At 43.8% G+C, this 21,188-nt stretch overlaps 1 protein-coding gene across 2 annotated transcripts in view; it reads right to left on the bottom strand.

Annotated features, from left to right (window-relative positions):
- The window catches only part of LOC100644701 (headcase protein), a 169,482-nt gene that overhangs the window by 66,376 nt on the left and 81,918 nt on the right, over nt 1-21,188 (bottom strand). The window lies entirely within an intron of this gene.

The raw sequence follows: 21,188 nt of genomic DNA, 5'->3' as shown, positions 1-21,188 counted from the left end.
GGATAATGAAATTAATTGGGACGTAGGCCGAGACACTGGTGTGCTTCTTAAACGAGGGGCCCATCTGCATTTTAAATTTTGCGCGAAGGAAACGTTCGTGCCGCGTTACGAATATAAATATCGAAAAAGGGAGAAGAAAGGGTTGGAATGGGTGGTTGGAGAGGTTTCGCGTTCGAGGAACGAGTGAATAAAATTTCAGCATGCACGGCTTACGGACGATGGAGATTTGCTGGGAAATTAAGTGCGTAGGATATAAAATTAAGGGGAAGGCCAACCCCTATCGAAAACAAGCTTACCGAATAATAAAAAAGAAATGGATAAGAGAGAAATAACTCTCGACGAATCTCGGTCTTCGTAATTATTTTCGATCAATTAATCCGTTTCAGTTGGCACGCGTAACGAGATAGAGGCGCGGGCGCGCGAAAGCGGGGAACAGAACTCGAAACAATCGTATCTGGTTGGTTGAAAACGAGGCAGCCGCGAATTAATTGCGATATTAATATATTCAGCAGCAACAGCAGGACGCGACAACGTTCGCGCGTCGAAGGTTCGTTAGGCAGAGCCGTGGAAAAGCTAGAGGAGAGAGAAGAGGAAATTGCTGACCGCAAATGCGGTTATGTTGCGTTGAATTCTAAGCGCGACGTGGAATACGCGACAGTAGAATGGGAAAGAAGGTGGTCAGACGCGCTTGGTCGGAAGAATCGACAAAAATTTCGCCCGCCAAATCGAAAGAGGGAGAGAAACAGTGGGGGGAGGGAGAACCAAAGAGAGCGCACGATGCAACGCCACACCCCGCTATTGTTAACGAGAGCACAATGTCACGTATAATGCACAATGAGCTGTTCCGAGTCGACGCATTAATGCGACGTACAATGATGCGTGCGCGAACCCCGGAACATCCAGCAAAAGGTGGGTGGCGACCGCGAGAAAGCAGCCTGTTTCCTCTCTCTTCCAACCTTTTTTTTTTCAGATACTACAATTAGAACACGATTATCATATCAGGCAGGTATCGATTATTTTACGTTAAACGTTTCTGCTAGGTTGAACAAATATAATGGTTATTCTTAACACGTTTAGGAAAAAATGTATTCTTGCTTAAATGAGAGACAGCGATCGTTGAATCCGAAGAATTTCCGAAACATCAATTTTTACGTGATCTCGTCTTGTGCTATAGAGACAAAAATATATATGATACTTTTCGCGGTATAATTAGATGAATTTACAAAAAAACATTTTGAAATTGAATAGTAGAGATATACGGTTGATGTAAAGGAAGAATTTCTACTACAATAAAAAAGACAAATAAGTGAGAATGCATTTTGCGAGTGCTTTGAGTGTTCGTTAAAAAATACGTCGGAATTGTCAGATTGCCAATGTCAGAAAGAACGGAACGCTTCGTTGCTCGTTAGCCGAGACGAACGCGATAAAACGACGAAATGCAAGTTCGGAAATAATCGAACAATTTCATCGGGAAAACACGCGAACTGGCAGTTAGGATGAAAAAAGGGGTGAGAAAACGACGAGAGGAGAAAGAGACGAGACGAACGAGATTGACACGTTTATCCGTCGCGCGGACCCGTCACAGTGTCGACGTCTCGTTACAATTTTATCGAAACAAAGCTGTCGCCGGTTGATATTCAATTTCCTGACCGCGGAACCAAGTTCCCCACGTTGGTTCCGCCGCGGGAACAATTCCGACTGTGCTTGGACAGGCCAGACGGAGAAAGAGAGAAGAGAAAAAGAGAGAGGAAACGGAACCACTGCGTCGAATCGAAACGAGAACCGTTGGCCGTCGCCAACGTCAACGACTGAACGTGACAGTATCTCCAGACGTCGACGCCGGTCGCCGTTTCCTTGGCGAGTACACGCGCGAGACACTAAACTCGCGTATTGTAAACGCGCGACATTCTCGCCGAGACCCGATACGAGACGACGTCGCGTCGTCGTTGTCCCGCACAACTTTCTCTGACACGGCCGATAACGCGAAGCATGAGCAAAATGGGAGAAAGAATGAACTTGAGTTCCCTCTGGATCGAGGGTTCTTCCCTCGCTCATTTCGCTGGCTGATACTTAGGACGAGCTGGGATTGGAGGAAGATGAGCATTGTGGTAGTAAGATGATGATATAAAATAGAAGGAATGAGAACAGAATAGAGTAGAACCTTGATCATCCGAACTAATCGTGTCACACGTTGGTCGAATAATCGACGTCGATATCGTTCGTTATGCATTGAATGGAAACCGTCGATTCACGTACATATACGTAAGACATCCGCGAAATAAGAAACATCATACGAGTCAACGTACTCAGAAGCAAAAATGTGGCCGGACGTGTGTTTCCTGTCGGACTTGACAGCGAAATCTTTGCCGCGCCAGAGGGAACCGCAAAAGGAGGAATATCTCGCGTCACGGTCGTCGTTCCTTGCGAGCAGTGCGGTTTTGGGCCCAGACACCGTGACGCCGAAAACGCATTGCAACGCAATTCGTGGGTTCCCCCCGTCTTCTCGAGCTTCTTTTCGTTTCTATCAACATCGACGTGTCGCCTCGAGGGTTCGAACTTCGTTGCAGTTTCAGGACTGCGAACAAAAGGGCCCTCGATTTAATGACGAAGACGAGCGTGTGCGGATGTGCGTGTTACCAGCTTTCGTTCGTACAATAGTTTCTGTTCCCTGCCTTTTGTTTGGTCAACGAATGCTCCTCGCATCGCGAGCATCCGCCACGAAAGCAGAAGAATCGGTTACAGTCGTTGAAGACTTTGCTTTATATTCACAAACTTCAGACATCATCCTACGCGATAAGGCGAAGAAATATCTTCCTTTTACTGAAAACGATACAATTTAGATATGAAAGAATGACGACAGAATAACTAAACTTTAAAGTTAGGTTCGTGCAAGTTGCACGACGGCGAAAACACGTTAAAGAGCGAAGAAAGGAAAAATCTGAAATGGGTAGTTAGCAAGATTTATCGCGATATTCTTAAAGAGGACGCGTATCCTTCATCGAGCTACATAAAGCTACATTCGTAAACGGTAGCTTCCGGAAAGCTCTCCAGCCGTGGCTTAATTAAAGCAGTTTTCAAGCAACCGCTTCTAAAGAGTTTCCTCTCCATTCGTGACGAGAATCGTTTCTTTGATGCCCGATTGTTTTTAACGAGATCCAGTTTGAGCATTAAAATATACGAAACCAAATTTCGTCGAAAGTGACTCGCTAGAAAATATCTATTTCTTCTTACAATACCGCGATTCACGATTCGCAATTTGAATTTTAAATACACCCAAATCCCACTGCCAATGAGAAAAAATTATTCACCGTTAAAACATTATGATTGCCAATCTTAATTTTAGATACAACTTCCAGTAGAAAAATAGAAATGAAAAGTAAAAGAACAATGCAACACATGCTAGACTATCAGGTATTAAATGTCAACGTTTTATTCGGCCAATAAAATCCACCCTCTGCGGAAACCTCCGAAGCAAGACAGAAAAAAGACATAAAAAAGGGCTGGGCACGCCGAGAAAGAGAGGGGGGAGGGAGGAAGAGAGAGTGAGAATCTGTGGTCTGAGCGCGTCACGCGAAGAAAGGGAAAGGGAAAAAGGCAAAAGAGAATCCAGACGCGTAAAAAAATGACGATTGTTAATTAAATCCGCTAAGCCGGAGGGGGACGACCGAAACCACTCGCCATTATCCACTATTCTATTCTCGTATTTGTCTTGCGGCTCTTTCTCGCGAGATATTTATTCTCGCGACCACCATCACCGCATAACGTCGTTCCTTCCATCCTCCTCTACGATCCAATTAATCGACTATCTCCAGCCGCAACCCTTTAAATGAATTGATCTCCAATTTTTTTACTATCCAAATTCTCAGTCGTGAAAATAGGACTATTTGCGTCGGGGACTATCGGAAGATGTCAATTTCGAGGTACAATGGCTCACGAAATTATTGGAACCTCCTACGAAGTGTGCCGAGTTACAAACACAATGAAATAATAGATTTATGATAAAATAACTAGAAAATGGAACTTATAGGGAATAACAAGAATATATAATGAGGTGTATGTATGTGTTGTCCGTGATAATTGTAGCTGCTGGCTGTAGATGTCCGCTGCTGGGGTACTGCTGTATTTTCTTCTCATTTAGAAATCGTGGAAGAAAAATCGGAACTCCAGTTGCCGGGATTTGAATGCGGGTCCCGAACGTTCGTAACATAAGGTGCTAACCACTGCGCTGCCGTCGTCTGACACTAGTTAGTGTCGAGTGGTTGTATTTGCTGTCGAGTACCGCCACAATAACTTAACCTAACTAAATGTTTCTCGTTAGATTTCCGCCTGGTAAAACACCAGTACACTTCCCTCGTAAATTATTCGACGCCGATTTTAACGTCGTAACTACAATTCGGGATCCTGGAGCTAATATCGAAAATACGCCTATCTTTGACCCTCGTGTTGCAAACATTATAGCCACTTCATCCAGAACGCAGTTTGAAAGGCAGCTGCAGTGAATTCAAAGACCAGAGAATCGTAATCCTTCTTTACAAGTCCGCTCGTCCTTCCTCATATGGAATGTGCCTCGCTAATCTGGCAACCTCGGTTAGTCAAATATTATTGTAGCCGACTTGACAAAAATCCGGTATCAATTTCTACGGTACAAAACTGGTCAACCATTAGATGTTAAAGATCACTACCATAAACCAGTTACGACTAAATTTCACTTTCAACCACTCACAATCGGAAGATCTCTCGCAGATGTAATTTTTCTGTAGAGAATTTTAAATAGTCGTATTAGTCGCATTGAGCTCATGAATCTCGTCAACTTCCATATAGCACGTAAACGCTCTTAATTCCAGTTTTGAACACATCAATAACATAAGTAGAATTTGTGAAGTAGACAATAGTTTGGTAGTTTAAACTAATAAGTTTTTTCCAAGTTATGTATCCACATATGTTTTTGCACAATCTCAATATTAAAGCAACTTCTCCGTTTATGTTAGCAAATTAAATTGAATTAAATTAAAAATAATGAAAATCTTTTACCAAATATCAATAAGTATCCCAATAATTATGGTCGACCAAGTATGTATGATTTCCAATTCAAATACTTTCTTGAACCACTATAGATCACCGAATAACGGGTGCAAATCCTCGAAAAGCTACCTATCTGGAAATTTCCATGCCTGCAGAGCCAGTATTCAAAGGGTCAACGAAAGATCCGCGTTTGGAGGATTCAGCAAGCGTCCATCGCTGGCCTGGACTGGATTGCGATTAGCCGCGTATCTCGCGGCGAGAGCCGAGCAAAGCCGTCGAAAATGGGACGAAGAAGAGAGGGACGAGGATTCGAGGCATCCCCATAGTCCATCGGATTGAATTACCCTTATGTATCCCTCGTGCGTTGCTCGGTCCGTCCGAGTGGCTCAGAAATCGTGGAAGGACCAGAAGAAGAGCCACGTTAATTGGACGGATGATACCGTCAAATCCTGAGAACCTTGAAAACCGAGGGAAGCATCCGGCGTCGCTTTGTCAGAAATTAGAGGGAAAATGGCCCTGATGCCACGCGTTTCGAACTAAGGAAAAACCTCGAGAGTCCCCTAGGCGGAATGAAGATGTTAGAGTATAGGATGAAAGTCGTCGATGGACCCTCTGAAGAGATTCGAAGAAGAAAGAATCGCGCCGATGCTCGTTAATCCTGGGCGTGGTTGTTCGTGGATAGAATTTTCACGATATATCCGTGCTGTCTCTCCGCTAAGTTTACGTTTAAGAAAATTACTATTTTGATAAAAATTAATGTTCTGATTATGATGCGGCGGCTAAAAGCTATTACTCTTTAATTCAGTATACGCCGTTTCTGGCAAATTTCTTCTTTAATACGATAGCGCGATAATAATTGACTGAATAAAACGTAATACATTATATTCGTCACTCAAATTCAAACTTTGTATAAGCGATATTTTATATTCACTAACTCAATAGGACAGAAAACTCAAAGAAAATTTAGGGCGTTTCCTGAGGATCTTGGGATACGAGAAGACAGTCGACGCAGAGAACACAGGGTATGGGAAATGAGACCTTTTTAGTTCGTAACCAACCGATCGAGCATTTACTTTGACACTCGAAGCGATAACCCTCTGACACTTGCCAAACGGTCGAACAATAAACATTTTGTCGTAACGTTAATCGGACGATGAGGAGGGGGAGGGGGGAAGGCAATAAAGTTCCCCAACTGGTGTGCTCGTAAAACGTACAGCAATGACCTGGTCCACCTTCGTGGATCTCGATCTACGGCAGCTTCTTTGGTATTCCCTTTTCCTACACGCGAGTCACGGAACGCTTTTTTTTTTTTTTTTTTTTTTACTAGATAAGAGCATCTAGAGCACCTCGCGAGGAGAATTTAAGCAATTGTATAAATATAATCTATATCGACGATACACACCTCCGTTCAAACCTCGCGACAGCTATATTATGTTAGCTTCGAAATTGGAAAAAACATCGAAGGCGAAGCCTTGATGATAAGAAGAGCATATGGTAAGTCGCAAGTATAAAGCTCGGATGTTATCCATTTTTCCAAAGAAAATTTTCATTAAACAACGTGTGTTTCTTAAGTACGCAGCAACGTTTAACTAAGAGAGAAACGATTGCCACCTTAGGTACCGTATCAGGTTATCTACCTTGCGAGTATTTGTATTTAAGTCCTAGACGCGTATATCTCATACACGTATCTAATACACGTATGTGCACGTGTACCGAGCCTTAATTTCTCAAACAAAGAATTACGCGATAAAGCAACGCACGTTTCTCAACGAGCGCCAAAAGAAGAAGCTTCCTCGGTGATCCGGGCCCTCGTACGTGGACCACACGCGTCGTTCACGCTCGGGAGTGTTAAGACGCCGGTTTCCCGCGGAATTCGAGCGTTTCCTCGCCGCTGGAAGACGTTCGAGCGGAGAACAGCATCGCGACCGGTGAAACTAAGAGAGAAGAGAGAGTGTGTCTACCCTGACAGGGGTTCGGCGAGGAAAAGGGAGGAGCGGATCTGACTAAGTGCCAAGCGGGCAAAAATAGCCATGGTACCAAGCCACGATGCTAAATTCACTAGGCAATAACGGGCAACGAGGGGATCCAGCTCGTTGCTTGTCTCTCTGTTCGCCTCTCTCGACTACGACACAAACGTGAGAAGCTTGTCCCTCTCGCGCCATCTCCTCTCCTCTCCTCTCCTCTCTCCATCTCTCCCGCTGAATGGCCGTAATCAGCGACACGAGCGCTGGCTGCGCGAATTTTCGACCGACAGAAACGCGCCTTTAGCCGTGATGCGTCCTCCGCGAATGAAATTAGCTCCACTACGCGAGATTAACCGTTCCTTTCCACCAGACTCTCTCTCTCTCTCTCTCTCTTCGCTTCAGATGAAGATAATGCTTCGTAAGAGAAAGAAATTGAATTTTCCGATTAAATGAAAAGCAAATGAAAAGTACCTGTTAAGAGACAACGTTGGATTAATATAATATTTCATTTGCAATTTTCTTCAAACGAAGTTCCAGGCTCACGACCGATTTCTACAATTTTACGAAATTTGGAAGAATTAGAATATTTGTAAAATTATTACGAATTGTTACCTTGTCCGTAATAGGATAAGGGCTTTGGGGTTTGCTTCATTCTTGACGATGATCGATATTATATCGACGAGTGATACACAGACAGTAGTATCGAAAAAGAGAACACGCGATGTTTTGTCGTTTATTTAATCATTCCTGGCATTCCGGTGGATAGGAATTTTAATTGGTCGAGATTGCAGGTTACAACGCGTCAAATTCCACGCTTCATCGAACGAGATGCTCGCGTGATCTCAGGGTCTATTTCAGCTTCCCTTGTCGCGCGATACTTGGCTATTTTGTAACATCTTTTTTTCCAAAGAAATTGGAAATTAATATCACCCAAAAGGATTTGAACTCTTATTTCTGCAATTACTTCAGCAACAACAAGAAAAAGATGCCGCGACTTTATTTATTTTTTAAATACGTACCTCGAAACATTACATCTCCTTAGATTTTTACAATGATCTTTTATCTCTCATTGCATTACTTTCGTATTATCCTGTGCGTTCTCCAAACAGTGCCGCGCAAATAAATCGAAGAGCCGTACTCAAGAAGACCTTACGCTACGGCCTGAAGACCGCGACTGACGCGGTATTTTCTGGAAGGAAAGATACCCGACTAGGTGAGAAGCGGCAGGTTTAACGATCGATGCTTCGAGACTCGCCATGGACAGCCGGCCGACGGAATATGCACTTCACGCGTCTCGTCGAGTACACACTCGAGAGCCTCGTCCGTTTTCTCCCTGCCCTTTTCTCTCTAAGCTAAACCGAAAGACAAGGAAAGAAAGAAAGAGAGAACAGCTCGTGCAAAGACTGAAACGTGTTGGTCTAGCTGTGCAAACACACCGGCGTGCAAATGCCCGTTCGTAGTCGATCGAATCGTGCCTATCGAACGCAAGCCAACCATCCACGACCAACTCGCAATTACACCGGATGAATGGAGGCTTCTAGGCATAAATTAAAACCGCGAGCCTCGAGTGTTACGCTTCGCGTTTCATCGAGAATTGCCCAGCGCCTGTCTTCCAAGTCCTTTCTCTTCGATCGCTTGAACGAGACCATCGTCGGCTATTTCCAGGCTGTGTGTCCAAGGTTTTTACCAGGAATATATGCATATTCGAAGACGATGAGTAGACGTGCAGGGTCAAGTGTTCGACGAAGGACGATTTTTTAGAGTTCTTGAGTGACGCGTGTTGATTTAGTTAATGCGAGGGGAATCAGACCGATGGTCAGACAAAAAAGTGGTCCTTTCGGTAAATAGCGCTAATAGCGGTGATTCGTTAATTGGTCACGGATTTGGACCTTACTTGCATAATTATCTGATCAAAATTTGAAATCGCTATTATTAATTACCTTCTCGTTTTAGTCAAATTTATTTATGTTTTCGTGACTATCCTAGTACTTATGAATGGGACTGTACATAGAGTATATCAATTTCTAACGGTATTCTGCATTTCGATACATCTGGATGGTCAATATCGGAAAAATTCTACCCAGAAAATTGACTCGGCAATCTGCTGCTAAAAGTTCCCTTGGTCTACCATTTTCTCATTACTCTCGCAAAGGTTTAATCGTCGAAGGAAGAAAAGCTGTAGGAATGTTTTAGGCTTGTAAAAGCGTACATCGAACAACTGGAGAGACTGATATTTTTTCTCCGCTCAAAGGTCGTCTCGAGGCGAGTCGACGCAGCGAATTAACGCGATCGTCGTGCGCGCAATTGCGGGGGTGTTTCGAGCAGTTGACTCGGTTCATTGCCGCAACGAGAGAGTCAGCCTAGCTGGCGGACGAGGCGGCGGCGGCGACGACGAGGTCGAGGTGGAGAGAAAGAGGAACGAGGGACACGAGGAACGCGAGTCGCGATTATTGCAAGATTTATTGCTCTCCTTCGTTTCGTCCGCTTGGTGGAAAAGAAACCAGAGAAGAGAGAAAAGACGTGACGCGACGGTGCGTGGTCCTTCGAGAACTCGACTGAAACGTTTTGCGTGTATTTTCTTCCTTTCCTGTCTTCGCTCTTTTTCGCGTTATCGCGTTCAACTTTCTCTTTCTCGAATCGCTCGTCTCTACGTTCGCTGATACTCTCGTCTAGACGATTCTTCGTCGCCTTCTCGTCTCGTGGAATCGTTAACGATTCGTAGAAAAGACAACGCTCGTCGTCGATCAACCGACCAAGAAGCATACTGTATAATGTATGGGAAAAAGATTGGCAACTTTTTGTTTCTCTTCGTTTTTACGATTCAGAGATGGTGATTCTTCGCCAGAGACGTTGGAAGTATAAATGATGGCACAGGGGTGGATACCAGTGGGAACGATAATGGTTCTCTAAAGTAGATCTTGGTGATTCATTGAATCATGGAGTTGAAAATAGCGAAAAATATCTCGGACGTCAAACGACGGCATCGACGTAATTTCGGAGAAACACGCTACTTGTATTTTGCTATTTTCTACCTCTCCTCTCTATCAATTTCTTTGCTCCTGCGATCTGGAGACCGGCGATCGATAAAACGAAATCTTCCCTCAGAAAATATTCTTTCCAATCTTTCTTAGAAATCTCAAAATGTATATTCAGCCACGAAAAGATCAAAGACTTTCTGTCGGCCGTTAAAATTTGGAACAACTTCGCTTTCTAAAAAATTTTCTAACGAATTTTCTAACGAATTTTCTAAAAAGAAAAAAAAAAATGAAGCAGGTCGAAAAATTCACGTGGCGGACGAAACGTTCGTCTCGATTCTTTCACAATCGGCGGGCGTCTACGTTGCTATGCTTCCAGTGACGCGTGTTGCGGCTTCGTGGCACTATCACAAGGCTGTCTTGTTTGCTCGCTGGGCGCACAATGAAACCCATTGTGCACCTCGTTTCTCCGGGCAAACGAGTCGTCGAGCGCGTACTCTCCCGCGCGACTTGTTCCCGTTATCACGCTGCTCCGCTCCGACTATCGTCGCTCGCTCGAGCGTACGCCTCCGATGACCCTCGCCTAACGTGCCACGGAAGCGTCCACGCTGTTTTCGCGTCTTCCTCGAAATATCTTGTTTACCTTCGAAAACTCGTTCGATGAATGCGATGTCGGAAAAGGGTTAGAGAAAAAACGGTCGTAGAACGATAATGCGTTTATGGGATGACGTGGAAAACGAGAAGGGGTTTTGACGTCCTCGTGGATTAAGAATGGAATTGGAGGGTACGTTTTATGAAATCCGATTAACAACTGCGATCTCTACGAATCGATGTTTGCTAAGCGTAAAGCGAGATTGGCACGTAAAAATTCCAAGGCAGTAGAAATAACAGGATTAGGTAGACTCCTACATAAAATTCTACTTTTCTTCAAGGACTATGTCTACTAATCGTAAATAATTATGCAAGGCGCGCTATTTGCAATTATAATTAGTTGGTTTTCTCAAACGTACCTCGTGTTCATAAACGTTAAAATACTTGGCCATTGCCGTACCTTGGAAACCGATATCGTAATATCTGAGATACGGATGATTTGTTAAACTCGGTCCAAGGGATACGTTTCTAGCACAAATCTCTCGTCGACTTGGAATAGATCGAACTTTTCGACGAAAGTGCAATGTGCGCGCACACACCACCCTCTCCATTCGGTCGTCGCGATTACATATTAGGTATGCATCACACGACCGGGCCAAAGAGCGACCGAGCGTGTACAAGCGAGAAAAAAAGAGAAAGAGAGAGAGAGAGAGAGGAGAGAAGAACACGATCGAAGGAACGCGATACAGTAATGACCCAGACGAGTTGCATCCTTGTGCCACATAAAGCCGCTGGCTACGAGAGAGAGCGTGCGTTACGCACGTTCGCGTGTTTACGCGCGGCATCGACGATCACGCTCGTCACGGACTCTTTATCACCGACTCTGACCCTCTCTCTTCCTTCTTCAGCGTGTTCTCTGAAAGATAGAAAGGAACGAACGACGATTTATGGCTGCGTTTTCGGTGATACGCAGGATAAGTTTTAAATTTGGAAGCGGGCTCTTCGATTTAGTCCTTTTCAGATTCACTATGACTAAACACTATCTTTTATTGCCGTAAAAATTTTACAGCACTTCGAGGTCCGGATATCAAAATATTCGTCAGTTTTCGGTACGTAATAGAATATTCGTACGTGTAATTTACTTTTTACAATTAGCTCTGAAATAAATATATATCGAAAATTGGATCAAATAAATCACGATGATCGAAAATAAGCAAAAAGAATTCCACGATCGATAATAGTTGGCAGTAACGGCAAAAAGAATTTCAACATGGACGACGGCTATTAATAAAATTAGTAAAAAGAAACGTTGGTCATTTATTATGGTTATTTTCGAGAAAAATCGTTTAAAGCAAGATACGAATTTACATACATCCTGTAACTTCTTTGATTTGTGTTATAACTACGTATGTATTTACTTGCTATCTCTCCGCATACAGTACATTTCCATTAATCAGACTAATGTCAAGCGACGAGACGTTACGAATCCTACGAAGATGTTTCCATTTGCAACGAAATGGAATCTCGCGGAGGAGCAAAAGACTATTCGCTCGAACGAGCAAGGAGAAGTATCATGCTACTTTTATCCGGCGTTTCTTTCATTTTCTTCTTGCCGTGAAAATCCGGGGACGTATCTATGGGACCGTGAGTCCCGAAGGAAGTCAGCTGAGCGCGAAACGCTAGTCGCCGATTAGACATTTGCCGGGCGAGGAAGACGCACGTCTTTCCCTCGGGCGTGCGATTCGACGAGGGGAGCCAAGAAAGCGGAGACGACACGCGGCGAAGAAAGGCAAAAACGAGCGGACGGTGGAGCGAGGGTCTGTCGTTCCATATCCATAAAGGCAGAAAGGCATAAATAACGCGCGTCTCCGTTTCTTTCCACGAGTCGAACAGCTTTTGACACAACCCTCTACGGGGTGTCTCCAACTTTGTTAATCTCGAAATATTTTTCATAACGAATCTCGGCAAGCTTGCGCAAAAATGTTAGACGTTTTTTAGAAATTTAAACGCGCAAGGATTTCAAATTCCGGCATAATTACAGAATACGAAATATATAAAAGTCTTCGTACGGAAACTGGTGGTTGTTTACCGTGATTGGTGAACAGTTGTTTAAAAATATATAAAATACGCGTAACTCAGCGCTCCTTCCAATATTCAAAGCACGAAACGAATCTCTGTTTAAACTCTTCTTCTCCGATTGTATCCATAATACATATAGAAAGTCTAGCGCAATACCAGGAAAGATCCTAGAAATATAAGCCGAGTTCGTTTATACGCCCACCGTTGCACGAATCTTGTGCGAAACATTTCAAAGACACGGTATATAAATACCGTTGAAATAAAAGGGAAGAAACATTCTACGGTCGAGCTGGCTGGTTTCTTTGGTCTCCGTTCGACGCGCTCGAATTGCACGAGCGCGACGATAAATCAATCGCGAGATGGCTAAACGCTCTCGCGTGTAACCCTCTTTTTCTTCCACTTCTCCCTTAGCAGCTCATTTCCACGTAGCACCGAGATTAACTTCTTCGTCCGTCGTGGCGGAAGAATTCAAGCTCGCGTAGAAGAATTGTGCCCTCTGCCCCTCGTGTCCCTGAATATCGCTGTATCTTGATATTATACAAATAATTATTCCGTCGACACCGGTATCCTTTCAGCAGTCTGAGGAACAAATATTTGTTCCACTTGCCATCCCCGCCGCTCCATATCCCGTCGATGAAACATGATGTTTTGTTCGGGATCTGATATCCGCGCGAATGCGAAGAATTCACATTTTAATTGCAACGAACGCACGAGAGCTGGAGAGATAGCAGGGAAGGGAACGACCATGTCTGTTATTCTTCACCCTACAAAAAATCAGGGGTGCAAATGCTCCCTCTCTCTCGTTTACTCGTCAATACGAAATATCATATCTTTGGTTCTTCGTGGAGATAATTATTCTAAAAGACGATAAGAGTATGCTAAAGAACGAGCGTGTTCGCGGTGTTTTAATTGTTCGTCAAAGTTTAATAGAATCGTGGGAAAACAAAGTTTCGTGAAGATCTTCTCAGAGGATTGCTAGAGGGTTGTACTCTCAAGATACGATTCGAACAAGAACTCGTCTGCCTATTCTTTTCTACGGATACGCTCCTCTACTTTAAGGAGAATGTATAATTTCTAAGTAATAAATTATGAAACACGCTCTCTCGTCCAACAGACAGCATTGCCAAAGAAAGGGAGAAAATGGTTGTTTAGGGACATACAAAGTGAATCGCGTCAGACGGATAATGCGTGTGTTTCGTGGGATGATAATGCGATAACTTACGAATTCTATTTTTAGCGTTCTAATCGCGACAAAGACTCGTTAGGGATTTCAAGGTCTTATCTATATTCTTACAGCTAATCTATATAAATCATTCTTCTTATCGTAAAGCTCTTGTTCGCGTTTAACATATACTTTTTATACCTCGATGGAACAACACGCAACTTACTTCGCGTTTCGGAATAACGTTGCGTTTGTGCAACTTCTGCTTGTTCAATGTTTTTTCTGCTTGGTTCATAATAAATTAAGAAAAGAACGATTGGTCTCAGAGTTCCCCTCCTTCCGAAGGCTCGAGAAAGTTGGTCCCCTTTGCATCGATCAAGCGGCGGTCCTCTTTTTACAAATCGCGGCTCGTTATTATTTTCCTCGGGCAGCTACACGCCGCGCAACGCGGCGCCGCGAGATTTACGAGCGCGTAAATTAGCCGAAACGAAGTTTCCGCGTGGCCCCGCTGCTTCGTCCCTCTTCCACAGGACCCGCGAGATTTCTACCCTTCCGCGGGCCGACAAGTGAGAGACGAGAAGGAAAAGAGAGACCGACCGAGGTTAAACTTTCTCCCCTCTCTTTTCGCTTCTCTCTTTTTCACGTCGCTGGTATCGCGCGTCCACGTCGGTGAGAAACCAGGCAATTTGTCCTTCGACAAATTAATTTCTTAAAATATGTTGCCTGCCCGTTGTTGCAGGCAGCTTTATTGCACGGATGCTTTATGATCCTGTATTTTTTTCTGTCTTCCCCTCGGCTGACAGCGGCTTCACGGTAGACTCTCGTTTTCCCTCCATTCGCGAAGAACATCGCGTAATTAAAAGTTGCCTGTGCCCTTCGACGCCGCAAAAATATTTCGTACGATCTCCGGAATAAATTTCCCTGAATATGGGTATTTTCATAATCGTTGTTAATACCCGATCAATTCGCTTGAAACTTCTCAAGAAAATTAGAAATTTCATACATTTTCGTTGTTTCTTCGCTTTATGTTCATTCGCAACCATCGATGTTCGTATCCTCTCCACACCTAATCCAACGCTGATGATTCGAATTGCGTAATTTGGACGTCTCCGGAAGACAATTTTATTATTTTGAACATATTCGTCGATCATTTATTCGCGCTGATTAATTATTCTCTTCGTCGAATTCTTGTTAGCTAAAATTATTCTTTTAAAATTAATGTTGTATTACCTAATGCGAATTAAATTCAAAAACGTTACTTGGAAAAGAACTATATTTTGTATATTTCCAATGATTTTATATATTTCAAAAATATACTCGCCAACGATAGTATATCTTTTACAAGCGTTGACAGTTCTGGTATTAATCGCATACAACAGAGTTACCGTTTCGAGTCGTAAGTCAATTATTTTCCAAACAACTAAGTAAGAATCGTCACGCGAGGTTCCAATCCAGGCCAGAGCACAACGGAGGATTCCGAATGCCATCGATACTGCCAGTGATGCGCCATTAATCGTGTCTTTTTGTTGCGCACTATCGGCTTAGGAAACCGGTCCCTGTTAGCAAAGAGAGGCAAACCTGTCTGTAAAACGTCTGAGCAATTTAAAACGCGTCCCAGTCGTGGGTCACTGTTAATGATCGTCTCGTTATCGGGACAAAAATGCCTTAATTTCGAGGCTGCTCTCCGATCCATCGAACCGGCAGAGATAAGGCACGTTGAAAAGACTTGGACAAGGCGCACAGACCGTTCGTTTTAATCAGGAAACGAACTGCTCGCATGAAGAAGAAACGGAGAAAGCTTGGTACGTGTCGCGACGACAACGGTACCCGCGCGTGATGAAACTAGCGATGGAGCTGATACAATACGTATCGATTACGTTCGAACAATTTGATACTTAACCCTTTTGATACGAATTAAGCGTATATTTAGTTTATATTGATATACATTTCTATCGTTTAATTTACGTTGGCTATATATTTATGCAAGTGCGCGACTAAGAATATATTTTCATAAATTATTTCCTTCAAACGCAGCTGCGTGTTAACAAGCGAACCTACACGCGCAAATACAAAGACTTTGATCGTTTTAAAATACCGCTTATACTTTAATGAAGTAATAAAGAGCACATTGGTTTCTCGAGCTCTCTCGATCGATTCCTCGTTTCAAAAATGGAATATTAAAGAAGAAACAAAAATAGAGTGGAGTATGGGGGGGGGGGGGGAGATTGTGAAAATTGAAGTGGATAATTACAATATGATATAGGATCGGGAAATTCGTAAGTTGATATCGACAAGCATCGATGCTGTATCAGTCCCAACGCTAGGCTACAGCCTACGACCGGTTGCTGCTGCATTCGCTATGCAACTGGGTCGCTCGGAAATATACGCACCGTAACGTTAGTCGATCTCTTTTAACGATCCACGATTGACCGGGAACACCTCGAGAAACGAGGCGATTTCACGCCTCGTCCTTCGCGTCGCGCTGCATTTGGATACGCTGCTGATTACACCTTGGATTAAGGATGATCGCTGACACGGATTAACGCGCGTAATATATCGACAGTTGAGCAAGAGAATCGTAATTTTCGAATTCCTTGAATCGTATAAGAGTAATTTTCGCGAATGCGGGAGGCCTAGAAAACAGAATAAAGAGGATTGAAAAAGCAAAACGCTTGTTTACTTTGCTGTGTATTACCGCCCAATATTGAAATTGCTATATTATGTTGGAAAACAGGAAACGCGTAGTTATTGCGACATATTGCAGTGGGGAACAGGAAACACGTAGTTATACGATATTTACATAGCAGAAAAACAGTAAACGTAAAATTAGCATCAGCGACTTGAAATCGGAGTACACGCATGAAAATGACAGCAAGTGTCAAACCGAATTCGTTGATCTTTATTATACTGTATAAAGAATCTTATATTTCATTCTTTATTTGTTTCATCGCCTGTGGCAGACGGAAGTTAATCCTTCAATAATTTCTAAACGTTCTAATTTTCACATTAGAAGGAAATCCCAAATTTTCCTAAAAATTACATCTTACGAATAAAAAGAGAAAGCGTTCCTTATGATCTAGTAAAAATGGAGGAGGAAAGCGACGAAGAAAAAACAAGGGGGTGATATTGCTATCGCTGATAAAACGGTACGCCGGAACGCGACCATTGACGCACGTGCACAGTAGTTTCTTTCAGGGCGGGCACGCGGACTGGTGATAAAAGGATTCCGTGTAGAACATTCGAAACAGCGATCTCCATTGACGTCGATCCTCCTACGAATTCAGCCCTCTCCCGCGTGTACCGAGAAAGAGCCAGCGGCAGTAAGTAGATAGTGGATAGACTGACGATACTAGTCAGACGCAGCAAAGATAGAGATACAGGCAAGAGAGAAGCTTGAGCGCGTGTACAAGCTAATGCATAATCGAGAGACGAGCGAGACTGGCCCGATACCGCGTTTATTTCTGCGTTCGCGTTATTTATGGTAGGCCGATAGCGCGCACAGGAAACGAGAATCTCGCGATTCGGACAGACCAAGATCGCAGCAGATAGAAATTAATTAATCGCCTACGGGGACCCTGCTTCCTCGCTTTCGCTAAATTTGGAGGCTCGAGGGTCTAGGCAGAGTTTCGACTCCATTAGCGGCGGCTTCATTCCGGGGACACCGTTACAAGGTACGTGATGGAAGATTGATTAACGGTGAAACTACGGAGCAATTAATCGGCGCGCTTGCTTGTAGGAGAATCGTGAAAGCTTTGCAATAGGACAGAATATTTGTATTTTCCCTGGAGATGTATGATTCCTGGAAATTCACATAATTTGACGAATTCGGGGAATTCCATGCAAGATATTTTAGAAGACACGCGTAAGCAATGCTATGCGAGTGGATATGATATTTATGTATTTTGGCAGAGAGAATCGTGAAAATTCACGTGTCCGTATAAATTGTAGTAATCTAATGAAATATTTTGTAGTAGAGAAGCAATGCTATGCATAATGCTCGAATTTTTCATGTAGAACCGTAGAAATTCATACAGCTTTACGAATTTGAGTAATTTTATAAAAGGCCTCGCAAGGAGTAGAATCGTCAAATAACACACGGAGAACCTTAAAGTCTTGTAAAGGATACGATATTTGTATTTTTTACACGAAGTCGACAAAGATCATGCAGCGTCGGAAATTCGAGTAAAAGTCCGTTAGAAATTCTACGTTTTCCGAATAATTGCCGCGTCGCTAATACGAAATGCAGCAAGAAATAAAACTGGTCCCAAGGTGGCTTGAACGTGGTAGCTGCACGGAAGAACCAATACTTATCTCTTCGGTATTCGTGCGAAAGCCACAATTCCAACCGATCGTACGAACATACACTTAGGAAAAATCGGCTCGCGACACGGTGACCCGTCCTCGTTTCGCGCATGACGCAGGCGAGCATGCCGTGCGGAGTCAATACGAGGTACGAGCATGGCCTCGCGATAAATCGCGGAGGAGAGAGGTGCAGAAAAAAGCGCGCTCTCGCAGCACGGTGCTTTTCGGCTTCGAGCTGTGTGTCGCCGAGAAACGAGCGAGCACGCGTAACGATACCGAGCGGAGAGAGGCCAATGGCCCCGCGGTGCAATGGTGCAGTGTGCAATCGACGCGGAGCAAACGGGAGAAGAAGAGAGTAAAAGAGGGGACGACACACGTGTGTGCGCGCGCGTTCGCACCGTCTGCCAAGTGATCCGCAAGCGGAACCTTGAAGCGTGGATCGTGTGTGGGTCGACTCAGCCAGCCGAAGAGGAGACAGGTAAACAGGCTTGGAGAACGATAGGGTGACATCAAGAGAGGCAAATGGAATCTATCTGATGAGAAGAGAGGTGAAGGGTGGAAGTCGGGTCGCTGCGAACCCTTTTGTGCTGGAAACCGTGGCATTCGAAAACCGCGACTTTTCGATATCGATTTTTGTCGTGAAAACCGAAACTTGGAACAGTAATAATACGGTAATTTAATTTGTATAATTATTCGGGTGAGCGGACGTAGCTTGGAAATGAACTTTCGTTACAGAATATAGAGAAGTTGCTAACAAAATTCTTTAAAAGAAATTTAGAAAAAAAGACGATGCTGAGGCGAAGAAGAGGGTAGAAGGTTGCAAAGGTAGCAGAAAGGTTTGTAGCGTTCGTAAACACGAGATGCGGCGTAATCACCCCTATCGCGTGGCGTAAAGCTTGTGTGAAAAAACGCAATTTTCCGCAGACGCGAGCGTTACGTATAATAAAATGGTGCGACGATGGCATCGTGCGTGGTTCGTACCACGTCAGCGATGCGCTCCAGTTTGTCCTTCTCTCCCGATACACCGACGAGGATGGAAACTCACCGTTCATGAAATATACAACAGACTGCCTCGAAACAACGACTTCGAACTGGCTCTCTTGGCGTATCGGTCCAGCGTTCGGAGAGAAACCGGAGAAAGAGTCGGGTTTTGTCAGTGCACACGCTCTTCGATCATCCTTTAACCCTTTCACGTTGTATCTTGCGACATTGTTGTTTTACACTTTTGTACTTAAATGTAGATATATTTTCGCTTTCATAATTGGATAAATAGATGTAAATTCCACGTACTTTGATAAAAAGGAAAGTCTATAGAAACGTACGAGATGTATTCGATGCTATTTTTCTGTCTTTTTTGACTCGAAAATGAATCTAGCGAAAACCAACTCGCCAAAAGGGAAGTAGAAACTGACGAGAGAGTCTGGCAAACATTCTATAACACCAAGCCATTTTTCCACCAGTCGCTTCCAGAAGTCAGCTTCTTCCCACGAAGAAAGAACCTACGAGCGATTCTTGGCGGAACGCGCGAAAAACTCGTCTGGTCTCTCCTGACCTCCCGTCGGGGCTGTTTCTTGCATGAGAGCGTGCCTTTCTCCTTCAATACTTTCGGTTTCGCCGGCAAATTTATTCGGCGACGAAGGGATCCAACACTGTTGTGGAATGGTCACTCGCCTCTACTTGATCAGCAGCTCGTGGCTTCCGTTCGTCTAACGTGTCAACGCTCACGGCGATCGCCACGAATAACGATTAACTCTTAAAGTATCGTAGGAGCATATACTTTCTATAAAAGAATTGCGAATTTAGACCACTTTGGTAGTCCTAGCGTTAACCTAGAACGTCGACCAGGAGGTCAAATTTGCCCAATTCCTAATCTTTCCTCGTTCCGTAGATTTCGTTCCTCTATTAGAAATAACAAATTAAATTCAATTAACGAATATCAAGGATTAACCAGATGATCCGATTTCCACGTAAAGATCATTTTATTCGATTCGAAACGAACGATGTCAGTTCGATCGTTGCGTGGATCTCCTAGACATCCTCCTGCTCGAGAACGTTTCTCTCCTTTCCTTCTGTCCCTCGAGGAATCGAGGCGCGCGTAAACATCCGGCCACGTGGGGAAACAGCGTTTGTTGGACGGCCCGCCGATGGAGGATCCGCAAAACGCACGACAACATGGAGGGAAAAATCTGTGAAGCTGAGACAACGCGTGGCTCGATACAGAGAGTAGGCAGCGTACGTCGACATGCAACGGCCGACCCTGACGAGAGGTTTATAGCAGCATCCATTATTAGAACGCCGATACGAGAAGCTACTACGCTTCATAAATATAAATTCGAATGCATAATCGATGAAAGCGAACGCCTACCGAGCGATGGCAACTGCATGACAAATGCATCGAACAGCAGAAAGGGAAGGGTAGGGAGAGCAGATATTTCATCCTCGACATTCGCGTATTTATTAAGACGAATACTAGAAACGTTTGATCTCCGATCGAATAGTTCCTCAGTAGAAGTTTATTTCGGAAACGTTAAATTGTCCGTTGATCTCATACTTTAAGATTGTTCCACAAACAGAACAATTTAACAGATAGAATTGAGCAGAGTGTGGGGCTCGTGATCAGAGGAGTAAAAGACAGTTGCTCTTTAAATTTCTGCGGATAGTTATTGAAAACAGTTAGTTGCTAATTTTTTTTCTTTTTAGTAAGAGAGAGCAAATGTTAAATTTCACGCACGAAGTCGAATTAAGTTTCTATATAGTAATGTTAAAATATAATTATGAATATACCATGTTCTCGGCGTTTCTTATTAAAGAAAGGCGAATAAAGAGAGGTAGGTGGTGTTTGCTATCGACGAGCAATTACCAATCAGGCTTTCATTGCTCGGTGATCGATCGATGCTCCCCGATTAACCCGTTAGGTCAACGTCCATGAAAGAACGCGTTCAGGCTTTTTCGTTCAAACGGGGCCAACCTTCTCTCGTAACATAAATAACTCTCATCGCACACTAATCTCAACGATTTTTCATTTTACATGGGCGGAGCCAGCCACAGGCGCATCATTGTTGACTCGAGAATCGCACCAAGGGCAGGCAAGCT

This window comes from Bombus terrestris, chromosome 15, assembly GCF_910591885.1.
Source record: "Bombus terrestris chromosome 15, iyBomTerr1.2, whole genome shotgun sequence".
Taxonomy (NCBI): Eukaryota; Metazoa; Arthropoda; class Insecta; order Hymenoptera; family Apidae; genus Bombus; species Bombus terrestris.
The sequence above is the reverse complement of the archived record's forward strand: the minus strand, read 5'-3'. Positions and strand labels throughout refer to the sequence as shown.